The sequence below is a fragment of the Narcine bancroftii genome, chromosome 8 (genome assembly GCF_036971445.1).
Source record: "Narcine bancroftii isolate sNarBan1 chromosome 8, sNarBan1.hap1, whole genome shotgun sequence".
NCBI lineage: Eukaryota > Metazoa > Chordata > Chondrichthyes > Torpediniformes > Narcinidae > Narcine > Narcine bancroftii.
This window is the reverse complement of record NC_091476.1, coordinates 96,210,352-96,224,071: the sequence shown is the minus strand read 5'-3', so window position 1 is coordinate 96,224,071 and position 13,720 is coordinate 96,210,352. Positions and strand designations below refer to the sequence as shown.

The 13,720-nt window shown below is 40.9% G+C and overlaps 1 long non-coding RNA gene across 4 annotated transcripts in view; it reads left to right on the top strand.

Moving 5' to 3' along the window:
* The window catches only part of LOC138741045 (uncharacterized), a 39,525-nt gene that overhangs the window by 5,495 nt on the left and 20,310 nt on the right, over nucleotides 1-13,720 (top strand). For 2 of the 4 annotated variants that reach the window (XR_011343290.1, XR_011343289.1), the window contains exons 2-3: nucleotides 1,914-2,030; nucleotides 2,166-2,635. The exons of 1 other annotated variant lie outside the window; for it this stretch is intronic. This is a non-coding gene — a long non-coding RNA (uncharacterized lncRNA). The remainder of the gene's footprint in view (nucleotides 1-1,913; nucleotides 2,031-2,165; nucleotides 2,636-13,720) is intronic. One more of the 4 variants, XR_011343291.1, reaches the window with a different exon arrangement.

The window sequence follows — 13,720 nt, the reverse complement described above, 5'->3', positions numbered from 1 at the left end:
AATTGCAATGTTCAAAAGTCATTTGGATAGATAAATTGTAGGAAGGGTTGAGAAGGATGTGGACCAAATTGAACTAGCCCAGAATCCCAGCAAGTTGAAGGTCTGTCCCATGTTACTTTATGTTATGACTCTAATGGTGGTATCATTTGTGTCTCTTCCATTGGGCTGAATGAACATGGATTAACCAGAGGCAGTAATCACCACATTAATTTTTGAATCTATCCACTGTGTCTCATCCATTTATCCTAGTGGTTTTCAAACTTCCCCCCTAAACTCACATTCTACCTTAAGCCCTATGAAAACCACTGTTTTAATCATACCTATTTGACTCATTATGTGTACAGTTTCAAATGAAATGGACCCATGACAATGTTTATCAAGCAAAATATTTCAGTAACAATTGGGTCAAAAGCAGTTCTCAACCTTCCCTTCCCACTCACGTACCACCTTAAGCAATCCCTTACTAATCACAGAGCACTCATGGTATGGGGATTACTTAAGATGGAATGTGAGTGGGAAGGGAAGGTTGAGAACAACTGCTCTTGACCCAATTGTTACTGAAATATTTTGCTTGATAAACATTGTCATGGGTCCATTTCATTTGAAACTGTGCACATAACGAGTCAAAGAAGGTATGATTAAAACAGTGGTTTTCATAGGGCTTAAGGTGGAATGTGAGTTTCGGGGAACAGTTTGAAAACCACTGATTTATCCAATAACTATATTCAATGTTGCCTGATTGACATTGGCATTACCTTGGAACCCAGCTAAGCTTTCCATGAATCTGTCATCCGGGATTCTTATGGACTGTTAGTCATAGCACAAGAAAACAGGAACAGGAATATGCAAGCATAGCCCTCAAGCCTGCACCCATCATTGAATTTGATTATGCGTGATAATATGCTGCCCTCAATTTCTCTTCTATGTCTATTCCTCTCTTCTATGTAATGAACTGGACCCTACCAACCTCTGGGCCTGAAAATTCCAGAGATACACTACCCTCCAAACGAATCATAATCATTCCAATTGTTGACTTTTGACTGGTGTTCCACTCACTTGAATCCCATATATTGAGAAGTCAGAGAGAATGGAAAAGCCACATTTTTCTCAGACCAAAGTGCAGCACAATTGCATAGCAGTTAGCGCAACATCATTACAATGCCAGCAATCAGGAGCGGGGTTCGAATCCCATACCGTCTGTAAGGAGTCGATACATTCTCTTTGTGTCTGCTTGGGTTTTCCCTGTGGGCTCTGGTTTCCTCTCACCATTCGAAACTTACTGGGAGTTGTAGGTTAATTGGGTGTAATTGGGCGGCACGAGCTCGTGGGCCAAAATGGCCTGTTACAGAGCTGGATGTCTAAATTTAATTTAATTTAAATGTAAATCCACCCCGTGACTGAAGCTCACAATTCTGAGTGAGCAGGTACCTGAATTTTGGTTAGGTTTTTGAGGAATGTGCCATGATTTGTTTACCTGCCAACTTATTTCAGTAGAAAAAATGGCATTGGAACTTTGAGAACCAGCCTTGCTTTCATTATGGATGGATACTTTTGACCCATTTGGATTTTTAAGGCAGTTATTCATATTCCTCTCAAATCTAATAAGCTTTATTTGCTCTATATTCATAGATTTTCAAAAGAATCTTGCCTCCATTTATCCACTTAAAATATATATTCTTGGAAAAGCCCCTGTAGAATTCCTTAATCCCCTTATCATTCCAGCACATGCTGCCCAATATGTCTCAGTATTTTATACTAAATCATTCTCATTGAAGCATTAATATTCCGGCAGCAACACTCAGTCTCACAACACCAAACTAAACAACCATTACTTATGTAAAGAATTTGTCTTTCCTTCTGCAAATTGCCGACTTCAGCTGTGTGATTATTCAATGTGAAATTTGATTTTACAGATCAACCTATTGCAGATGGTGATCTGGATGGTTAAGCAGGTGAATGTTTCATCTTTGATTTAAACGGCAGCTGTGCATCACCAGATCCTCTGTCAAAGCACTCTATCAATTAATGAAGTAAGAGGTCTCATTGTTCAATCTACTAAGCATTGCATCAGAAACATAACACATGCACAAAAAAAGGGGATTATTGAATTCATAACGTGCAGGAAAATGTCCTCAGAATTCAATATATTCTTGTTTCATTTGCAGATTAAGGAGGATCTTGGAATAAGCAATACCACAAACCTACAGATAACACAAGCATCTCCAAAAATATCGATGAAATCAAAGACTAATTAATTCTCAGAAAATATTTTTAAGATCTCCTTGCACCAAAATGAAAGTATTTGTTGGAGAGCTGAATCATACATCAAATTTATTGCTCCCAAAATTCATGCTGGAATTGTTAAGTCAAATCATTGATTCTTACGGCTACATAGCTCTGAATACTGTGAAAGACTGAAGCTTAAAAAAAAATCTCAGATGATCTGGGCTTCCACTGATGTCATCCAATCTAAATTCTTAATGAGATATCAAATGGTCATGGATCATGCTCTTGAGCAGAATCCAGTTTCTGGTGACTCTGTGGATTGGTCTCAAATGACATGCAATCAAAATTCAGATGAACAAGTGATTCACATCATCGATGTTCTGATGGGAACATTGCCCCCCTGGACAAGGTATGAGTGAGAAGTTGGCAATATTTACCTGCATAAGTTTACATCCATTTTTTTTTAAAACATCCGCACAGCAGAGTTACACTCCAAAGCAATTTTCAAAATGCAATTTGGATTGCTATTGAAAATGGGAGGAAAGAAACAATGATGTGGGAAGGATCTATTTGGTAGATTTTCTAGAAAATAGCACAAGTACAGAATCGATTGTTTTACAGAGATTCCCAAAGCAGTTCTCCCCACCCCCCCCCCAAAAAAAAAACAGGATTTGGTATTGTTTCACTAGTGTCTAAACAGTCATGACACCATGTTTTTATTTATTTTCTATTCTGGGCAGTTAAAATTCAACTACATTGGAACATCAGGAATCACAACCCAGCCAGATCCATGATGGATGTTAATGAATGAGGTCCCTTTGTAGAACAATTCTATCATTTTATCACTATCTAATTACTGATGCTTTTTTAAAAATCTCAGATACACTGAATTGAATTTAACTTCTGGAGGTGAGTTTTTAAATGGTGCATTGGGAACTGTTTGAATACCCATCACCATTAAAATTTGCCAATAGCTGGAGTCAAGGAATTGCTAATAAGTAAAAGTGCAATTGGTTTCATTGGGACAGCATCAGATATTCTGTAAATGGATTTCAAGAGCAGGATACACCTATCAATAACATATCCATTGGGCACTGAATGAATCACAGTCGCACCATCAGTGAAAGAAACAAATCTTCTGCAGTCTGTGCAAAGTTAATATTTTGCAAGATAGTTTACGGTTGGGTGGCGTGTGAGGAAATCATACGTCAATACCTTAGTGTTGAAAATAGCCTTGTTAATTTTCCCGATTGCACAAATGTTCATTCATGACTGCATTCACGGAAACATCACAAGAAAACTGCAACTTCTAAACAAGTAAATGAAGGAGTGTTTGTCACTTCTATTTTCTTGATTGCATCTATTTGCAGTCACGGATATAAATGAAGTGTTGAGATAATGCTTATTAGAAACCAAAATAAAATTCTGAGGCAATGGAAATGCAGTGGATAAGGATTTGAAGGGAAATCAAGCTTTTTGTATAATCCATCAGAGCAGTTGAAGTAAACAAGTGGCTGTCCCTAATCAACCTGAAATCAGCATTTGCTTGTGACTGCATGTCTGCTTACATTAGGTAGCTGACTATTTCTACAAGTATTATCATCAAATCTACATTGTAATTCAAGGTTTTCTCCAGAACTGAAGGCTGCAAGTATATATTTTTTTCAATTTTCAATCCATAATCATGAAGACATATTGTTTTTCATTTTTAGAAAGATACAATAATGCTGATTTGAACAAAATGAACCCAATATCTCAGTTAATAAATTATTTTTTTTAAAACTTTGATTGTTATTAGGAGAATTATGGGAAAAATATTTTTTTCTGTTGATGATGTTAAATAAATGATTAGCAATGAACCCCCCAATGATTTAAAGATTTTTTTTCTCATCTGTAATAAAGGTATTGATGGCAAAAACAGTATTGCTGAAATTTTGATCGACAAGATTTGCTTTAAATCTATTAATTGAAACCATGCCAGTTAAAAAGTCACATACATTTCTGTGTCAGGTTTCTTTCATTGCAAGATGACAAATTGTGATGACTGATTACAGCACAGACAATAACCAATTAAATTGATCCATGTCACTCACTGTAGGTATTGGTTCAGAAGTCTTTTCTTAAGATGTTAGAATATTTGAGCAGATTGTGTCCCAGAGCCACCAACATAGACTGCGCATCCTTGGCATGTTACCAGTGTCCCAGTACTACTAATGTAGGTGCGTGCAGTGTCGGAGGGGTTTCAGTGTCCCAGCATCACTAACATGGGATGTTCAGGATTGAAGGGGTGTCAATGTCCCAGGACCACTAAAATGTTGGTTTTTTTTTGGTGTGAGAGAGTGCAGGGTTGGAGCAGAATTAGGAACAACCCTAACCCAGTGCCACTAACATGGGTTTGTGGTGTATCAGTGTCCCAGTAGCACAAAGAGGGGGTGTGCGGGGTTTCATTCCCAGGAACATGGAGTGTGCAGAGTTGGAGGGGTATCAATGTCTCAGGGTCACTCACATAGACTGTGCAGGGATGGAGAGTATCAAAGCCCCAGTAAGACTGATCTGAGATGTGAGGACTCGAGGGGTATCAGTGTCTCAGGACCATGAAGGTGGGGTGAGGAGGATTGGTTGTGAAACAGAAGTTAACATTTCTTTGATCAGAGACAATGAAAATTATTCAAAATGAACCATAGATTTAAGTTATGCATAGTAACACATTTATTAAATTTTATTTACAGCAATGCTAGAAACCAATTTTGGCCGTTTAAACCCACACCATCTAAAAAAAACCTACAACTCCCATATGTTTTGGAGGGTGAGAGGAAACTGGAGCACACAGGGAAAGCCCCTGCAAGTCTTAGGGAGAACAAACTCTTTACAGACAGCGATGGATTCGAATCTGGGTCATTTGTCCTGTAATAGCATTGCACTAATCACTACGCTAACTGTAGCCCCCCCCACCCCCAACCTCATAGTTGAATAATTTGTTTCAAAATAAGTCTAATTTCTTATATATTTGGGGAACCTCAACTCAAATGAATGACATTATTATTTGAATATCAGTCCTCTTCGGCATGAAGCTGACAGGCGCATTCTCATGCTCAGCCCTTTCCTGCTGGAGTTATTGGTGAATTTATCAACAGTGCGGAAGGTTAGGTGCACCAGCATCAAACCTTCAGGACATTCCAGAACTCCCACAGCAACCCCATCTCCCCACTTCCCTCCACCCCTGTCTCCCATTACAGGTGAGAATACCTGCCGGCATGAAATTATTCAGCTTCCAACAAAACAACACTTATCAATGATTAGAAATGGAAAATGATTTGAAGTAAAACACAGAGTGACAGACAATATTCAAAATTCAAGGCAATTTTTGACCAGCTCCTCCTGTGCCTCAACTTCAGATGGCAAACATCTTTGTGAAAGGTTGGATAAATGTATAGATAAGTGAATTCATCTCATAATGGAGGGAAAAGTTAAGTGATCTGTTCGATATAAATGAAAAAAAACAATGAGTGCACTCAGCAAATCAGGGAGCATCTGCTGAGAGAGACAGACGAAATCAACGCCAAAGTCATCAGCCTGAAATTGGAACTCTGTCTCTCCATGATGATTCTGACAAGCTGCGGGTTTCCAGCATTTCCTTCCAATATACACTGCAGATATGAGAAGGTCTGAAGCATTTGGATCAGGGGTAATTCAGTCATTGTTGCAAGTTGCAGAAATTACTGATGAAGATGGATGCCATTTATTAGCATAAAGCTTCAAGACTCTTTTGAACAGAGAATTAAAATAAGAAATTAACTATATTCTGGAGCCAACTCACTTCAATCTGTTCTCATGCTTTCTTTCTTAAAATTGAGATATTTCACTATGTTTAGCCTGCCTCACCTCCTGCACTTGCCATCATACTGACCTTTTCCAGTTAAAAGGGTTGGTTGAGTTGTACCACCTTTCCAGCCTTTCTCCCCCTCACAATTTTGCATCCCACAATCAGATCTTCCCTCAGTCTCAAGAAAAAACAAACAAAGCCTCTGTGGTCTCTCCTCATGCCAGACCCCATGGGACATCCCGGTGAATATCCAGAGCACACTCTCCACTGCAATCAATAGCACTGGCAAACGAGAAGCTCCCTTGTCCACTTATCCCATCCCACCAATCATCCCCTGATACCTTTGGCTTCACTTCGTGGATGAAGATTTATGGAGGGATATGTCCACGTCTGCTGCAGGCTCGTTGGTGACAGACAAGTCCGATGCAGGACAGGCAGGCACGGTTGCAGCGGTTGCAAGGGAAAATTGGTGGGTTGGGGTTGGGTGTTGGGTTTTTCCTCCTTTGTCTTTTGTCAGTGAGGTGGGCTCTGCGGTCTTCTTCAAAGGAGGTTGCTGCCCGCCGAACTGTGAGGTGCCAAGATGCACGGTTGGAGGCAAGATCAGCCCACTGGACAACAAGACATGCTACACTTGCAACTGCATCTCCTTCCTTTTCCTATTAGAGCCATCCTTCTCAACCCTCTTAGTCTGCCTGTGCTCCACCCCTCCCTCCCCAGTCCCCCCTCACCAGCTTATTTGGGCATTTGCCAGATTTTCAGCACACCCGATGAAGGGATTAAGCCTGAAACATTAGCTGCTTCTTGCTTGCCATAGATGAATGCAGAGGTGTATGTGCTGTTGAAGAACTGTGACTCTGCCTTCAGGTCAGGTGACAAGGGACAAGGCAGTCTTGGCCAATGCAAGATCCAAGCTGTCCAAAGCCATCAGTGAGGCAAAGAGGGCTCATGCCTGGAGGATTCAGTCACTTCCGGGACAATGGGTGAGTGACACATGGCTCATGTGGGACGGCATCTGTGCCATCACCAACCACAAAACAAGATTTCAAGGTTTGAGTTACAAGGAAAGGTTGTGCAGACTGGGGCTTTTTTTCTCTGGAGCATAGAAGATTGATGGGGGGGTACTTGATAGAGGTGTTTAAGATTTTAAAAGGGACAGACAGAGTAAATGTGGATAGGCTTTTTCAATTAAGAGTGGGGGAGATTCAAACTAGAGGGCATGGTTTAAGATTGAAGGGGGGAAATTATAAGGGGAACATGAGGGGAAATTTCTTGACGCAAAGGGTGGTATGGATGTGGAATGAGCTTCCGGCAGATGTGGTTGAGGTGGGATCATTGGTTACATTTAAGGAAAGACTGGATAGTTACATGGAGGGGTATGGACCGGGTGCTGGTCAGTTGGACTAGGAGGGTGGGGATTTGTTACGGCATGGACTAGTAGGGCTGAACTGGCCTGTTCTGTGCTGTAAGTGGTTACATATGGTTATATATGGTTACAAAACCGCACCAGCTGCCTGTGCTAGGGATCCCTTCCTCCCGGACTTCTACACATGCTGTGAGGTGAAAAATGACATAGAGGCGAGGAATTCCACACCTCCCCCATACAAACAGGCAGTGCATCTCACGGGGGTTGAAATGAGAAAGATGCTGCTCAAGGTCAACCCTCGCAAGGCTGCGGGACTAGATAAGATCACTAGCAGGGTGCTCAGAGGATGTGCTGACCAACTAGCTGACATCCTCACAGACATATTCAACATCTTCCTGAACAGCGCCATCATACCAATGTGCTTCAAGGTGGTCACTATCATCCCTGTGTAGAAGAATGACTGCCGTCCTATCGCACTCTCATCCACTATCTGTTCTTGCTGCTGCCATGAGGAAAGAGGTATAGATGCCATAGGACTCACACCACCAGGTTCAGGAACAGCTGCTACCCGTCCATCTTCAGACCCCTCAACAACAACCTCAATCAGGGACTCATTTAAGGACTTTTACTTGTGCACTTTATTGATTTTTTAAAATTCTCTCTGTACTGCACAATTTGTTTACATTCATTATCTGTTTACAGCTCTTTATTTGTTTACATGTATACACAGTGTACGTTTTTTTTCTGCAGCAAATAAAGGATCCTAGGGTTGTATGTGATTTTATTTATGTACTCTGACAATAAATCTGAAATCTGTGTCCCCATTGCATTGCAATGCATCCAAAAGGCTGCAATTTTGTCCTATTTGGCTGTCCTTCCACACCAACCTAAACCAGCTGTCCTTACTTGTCTCCCTGTGCTTCTTCACTTTGATTCCCTTACCCCCTGTGAATCTAGTTTAAAGCCCCCCGCCCCACCCCCCACCAAAAGCACTTGCAAACCTCTCTGCCAGGATATTGGATCCCTTCCATTTGAGGTACAACCCGTGCTACATGCACAGGCCACCCCTTCCCCAGAAAGGTTCCAATAATTCAAGAACTTTAAACTCTGCCCACTCATTCGTCTGCACTATCCTAGTTCACACCTCCCCTAGCTTATAGCACTGGGAGTCACCCAGAGATGTCCACTTTGCAGGTCCTGCTCTCCAGTCTCTTTCCTAACTCCCTAAACTTACCTTGCAAGACCTCTACTCCACTTCTGCCTATGTCATTCGAACCAATATGTACCATGATCTCTAACTGCTCAGCCTCCCCCTTAAGAATATTCCGCACCTGTTCTGGATCTGAGCACCCAGGAGATGACATACTATCCTGGAGACTTTTCTGTGGCCACAGAACTTCTATCTATCCCTTTGATTATTGAGTCCTCTATGACTATTGCTTTACCTGACCACCTTTCCCGTCTTAGGCTCAAGCTATTGGTCAGCCATTCCTCTCTCCCCCCCCCCCCCCACCAACAGAAATATCCAAAGGGTTCTACTTGTTGCTAAGGGGAATGGATACAGGGGTATCCTTTAGCACCTGCCTGTCCTTTTCTCTCTCCCGACTGTTGCTTATCTACCTTCCTCTTGTCTCCTTGGTGTAATTGCATCTCTGTAATTCCTGCCTATCACCCTCTCAGCCAAATGATTTAGATTTCACCAAGCACCAGCTCTGATTTCCTTTCATGGTCTGTAAGGAGCTATACTTGGATGCACCTTGCAGGTGAGGCCGTGAGGGATAATGTTGGCGTCCATGACTCTCCACATTTACTAAGAGGAGTGCGTCCCTGGTTTGGCTGCCATTCCCACTGTCTATTAAAGAGCAGAGTCAGAAAAATCTATCTTTACTTTGCCTTAACTCCTGCACCTTCTCCTCAACCTATTCTCCCCGAAGCCTCACAAACTAAAGCTTCAAAGTGCCATACCTACATTGAGGCAATCACACAAATACCACTCCACACTGACCACTCCAATTGAGCTTGCTCTTTTTTATATGCTACATGGTTTTATCTGCAGCCTAGTCTCCAACCAATCGCAGCTCCACTTGTCTTTTAAATGTGCCTGTTTCAAATCCCAGATCCAGACACTTACCAGCCATTCACAAAATTGTGGGATATTTTTCCAAGACTGCCGACCAGGACAAAAGGCCATTATTGAAAGCTGACAACTTTGAGGTTTTGAGAGGATGAGCAATTAGATAATTTCTTCACACTTTCTACTCAGTAAAGGGTTAAAGGAGCACAACATTAAGATGGACCAAAAGCTGCTGAGGAAGATTGATCACCAAATCTCCATCTTGATCACATTCAATTCCATAACCTAAGAGGTGGACAGTAATGGGAGATGCATGAATAGGCAACTTAAATATCTACTCCTGAAAAGCCTGCGAATGCCAGAACTGCAAAAAGAAAAGTGTGGAATAAACATTGGAGGCCAAGACAGACATGGATATCATCAATGTATTCAATAAAGGAGACACAGTGAGGATAATGCCCCATAATCAAACTGAGACAAGATGAAAAATAAACCGTGGTGAGTTGACATGTGCCACATTCCAGATCAAACAAGGGTCATGATAAAGGAGGTTTACACTAAAGAGATACCATCTTAGGAAGCCACTGCAGAAACTTACTTGTCAGTTGCACAGCTGGAAATATTGGATGAAGTATCAAAACCCTGCAGAGCGTGAACTTCACTATACAATCACTGGAGAATCATGAGCAAACAATGAAAAGCTGAAGGAACTCAATGTGTCAGGCAGCATCCATGGAGAGAAAAGGCAGTCAATGTTTTGGATTGGAACCCTTAATCAAGGCACCTATTGAATTCTTCCACCTTCCTCTTGTTTGCTCAACATCGCAACATCTGCAGGTCTCGTGTTTCTCACTGGAGAACTATCACCTTCAGAAATCAGATCACGAAAGAAGGTTTATAACCTCATCAGTAGGAAGAATTTGTCTCAGAGTAAAATGGAGCCCAGATGGTTTTTTGATGGTTACAGGAGGAATAGAATGTGTTTAATGTTATATGGAAAAATCTCTGAATTGCAACATGCCACCAACTATTGTCTGAATCTTGAAAGCAACTTGTCAGAAGTTTTGCTCAGTGGAATAAGCACAGAGCAGAAATGATGCTCTCACTTCATTCCTCATATCAATCAAGCACTTTGTTAATTTTGTAATTGTTGTCAAATATCTTAATAAGAAAATGGGAGAGACACTAAAGCCATCAGGTGTGAGGAGATGATGTCAAGACAGATGCCAGGTGGTGCCTGGTTAAATTTCCATAGTGAAGTGAAAAAACATGAAATAGTTATTGCTCTATTTTGTTCAAAATGTAAAAAAAAATGCAGTTTTTAGTTGCACAACATGGAAAAAATCTATTTATAACTTAATGAATTTCTGATACACGATGGTCTAAATTTCTCAAATCAATGCTAAAGTTCAATTTATACTTGGATAGTTGATCACACTAAATTAAAAGGCTGTTGTGGTTGAAAGAGAAAACTTCCTGTGAAAACTATACCTGCTCAAATTTACATCCCATATCTATTCATAGAACGTAATTCAAGTGGACAATGCCATCCTGAATACTTCATATGAAACCCCTGTGTATGTATTTTTGTAAAAAAAGAATATTGTCAGCATAACCTATTTTCCTCATGCCTCTCCTATCCTTCAGTTATCCTTGATGGTGAAATAGGTTCCCCAGAAATTTCTGTTGAATTTATTGTTGACTGCCTTGCACATTCATATTCAAAAAAGACCATAAAGCCAGAAGATATAGAAGCAAAAGTAGGCCATTCAGCCCATTGAGTCTTCTCCGCCATTCCATCATGAACTAAACCTTTCTTTCACTCGTTCCTCATATGCTAATCCCTTACTTACAGGAATCATTCTTGTGAATTTTCCCTGAACCTCCCCCAATGCCAGTCCATTTTTTTCTTTAATAAGGAGGCCAAAACTGTACCCGATATTCCAAGTGAGGCATCACCAGTGCCTTATGATGCCTCAACATCACATCCTTGTTCTTATATCCCGTTCCTCCAGATATGAATGGCAAAATTGCATTTGCCTTCAGTGGTGCGTTGTCAGTCAGAAGTAAACACACAAAACCAAAAGACTGTACCACAGGCTTTATTTGACGTAAAACTCCATAGAGCCAGCTGTGAGAAAGTGCTGATGTAAACTCTGAGAGTAACTTCGAAGGGCCGGCTCAGGCTTATAAATCCAGAGGGTGATTGACAGCCGGCCAGGTGTTGTCTTGTCCCTATGCTTGTCTTCAGGTACAGAGGTTGCCCCCTGCAGTAGGCCAGTGGTTTACCACCACACCTTCAACACCACCAACTCAATCTGGAGGTCAACCATTAGGGTATCCTGCATAAGGGCTCCCAATTCCCTTTGCACCACTGAATTTTGAATTTTCTCCCCATCCAAATAATTGTCTGCCTTTTTATTCCTTCTCCCAAAATGCAAGACAGTACACTTTCCTAATCTCCTAACCTATCCGAGTCTCTCTGCAGACTCTCAGTTTCTTCCTTAATCTTTGTGTCTCCACCTATCTTTGTATCATCTACAAACAGCCACAAAGCCATTTATTCTGCACTACTAACCATTAACATACAATATAAAAAGAAGTGGCCCTAATCCTGACCCCTGTGGCACACCACCGGTAACCGATAGCCAATCAGAATAGGATCCCTTTATTCCCATTGGAGGTTTGGCCCTCAAAAATTTTTTCATCTGCAGACCAACTTAAATGTTCCTTTGCTCAATGTTGACCATCCAGAACAAACTTGCGGAACACCAGTGAGTTAAGGAGTGGAGAGAGGGTGTCATGAGATTAATCCTCTTCCTCATCCACCAATGAAGTTGTTTTGTTTAGGTCGGAAAATACTTTCAAAGTTTCTATTTTTTGGTGGTCATTAATTTTTTAAATATAGTCTTTTCCACATTACAGGGACAATCTATAACCAATCCACAGACCACTACTGTCTCAGACTATTCTTTCCACTTCATATTCTGAATTGCACAGTGAATGGCAATCTTTATCAAGATGAGAAATCAAAAATATTTCATGGCATCAATTTTATAAACTAAAAACTTCATAAACTAAGACGGAATTAGCCTATGTATGAGTCCATGACACTCTTTAAATTTCAAATACTCATGATTTGACAGCAATTCCATTAAGTTGACAATAGCTCCAAGTTTATCTGAGCATTGGTGGTCAAAGGATGAAGTATGAATATAGCTGCAGGCTACAAGCAGACACAAGCTACTGAAATGACAGCTCATCTGAGGGTTCAAGAAGTCCTTTTGGTGAAAGGGAGAGCAGTGTTTTGTGGTTGCTGTTGGCCTTGTTCCCATATTCCTTCCCTTGCACATCAGCCAACAATAAAACATTCCTTCCTTTGGTCCAGAAAACATTCTACCTTTACTCTATTGTCATTTACTGGCAGCATTGCTTAAATAGGGCTCAAAGAATTATTGAGCGCCCTTTCCATCCAGCACACAGTGTCTTTGATGAATTATCACAATGAAGGAGGTACAGCAGCATCAAGATCAGGACTGCAATGCTAGGAAGTAGCTTCTTCCCGCAGACTGTGAGAATGATGGACAGTATCCTGGAACCGAGGGGAAAAAAAATATTATATATATATATATATATATATATATATATATACCGTTGTATATACACATGATTATATACATTGCAAATATACACATGGTTTTTATGTGCTTGTAATGTGTGTATAAGTGTATGCACCATGGTCCAGAGAAACATTTCTGTCTGGTTGTATATGTACAGTCAAGATGACAATAAACTTGAAATATAGTTCTTTATCTTCACCGGGCTTTTAGAATACACATCTGGGCATCCAGTCCTTCAGTGATTGCAGTCAGCACCAAACTGAGTTATGCAGAAATGGGGTCAAAGTGAGCATGCAGATAGTGGCCCCAAGATTCAATTCCTTTCCTTTTGGTGGAAATGCTTCCCCTCTCTGCAAGTGGAACTCACAAAGACGCGGTGGATATATTCACTTTAACAAGAAAGTGTGAAGATGCTGGGGATGAATACGTAAATGTGCTGGAGAAACTCACCAGGTTGCATATCATCTATCGGAATTCAAGAGTGAATAGTGTTTTAGCCCTGATCCCTTTGTCAAGGTACAATGATCATTACTTCCTATTGATGATGCGTGAACTTCTGAGGTTCTCCAGCACTTTCGTAGATATTTTCAGATTTGTTAACTTGGGGTTGCACT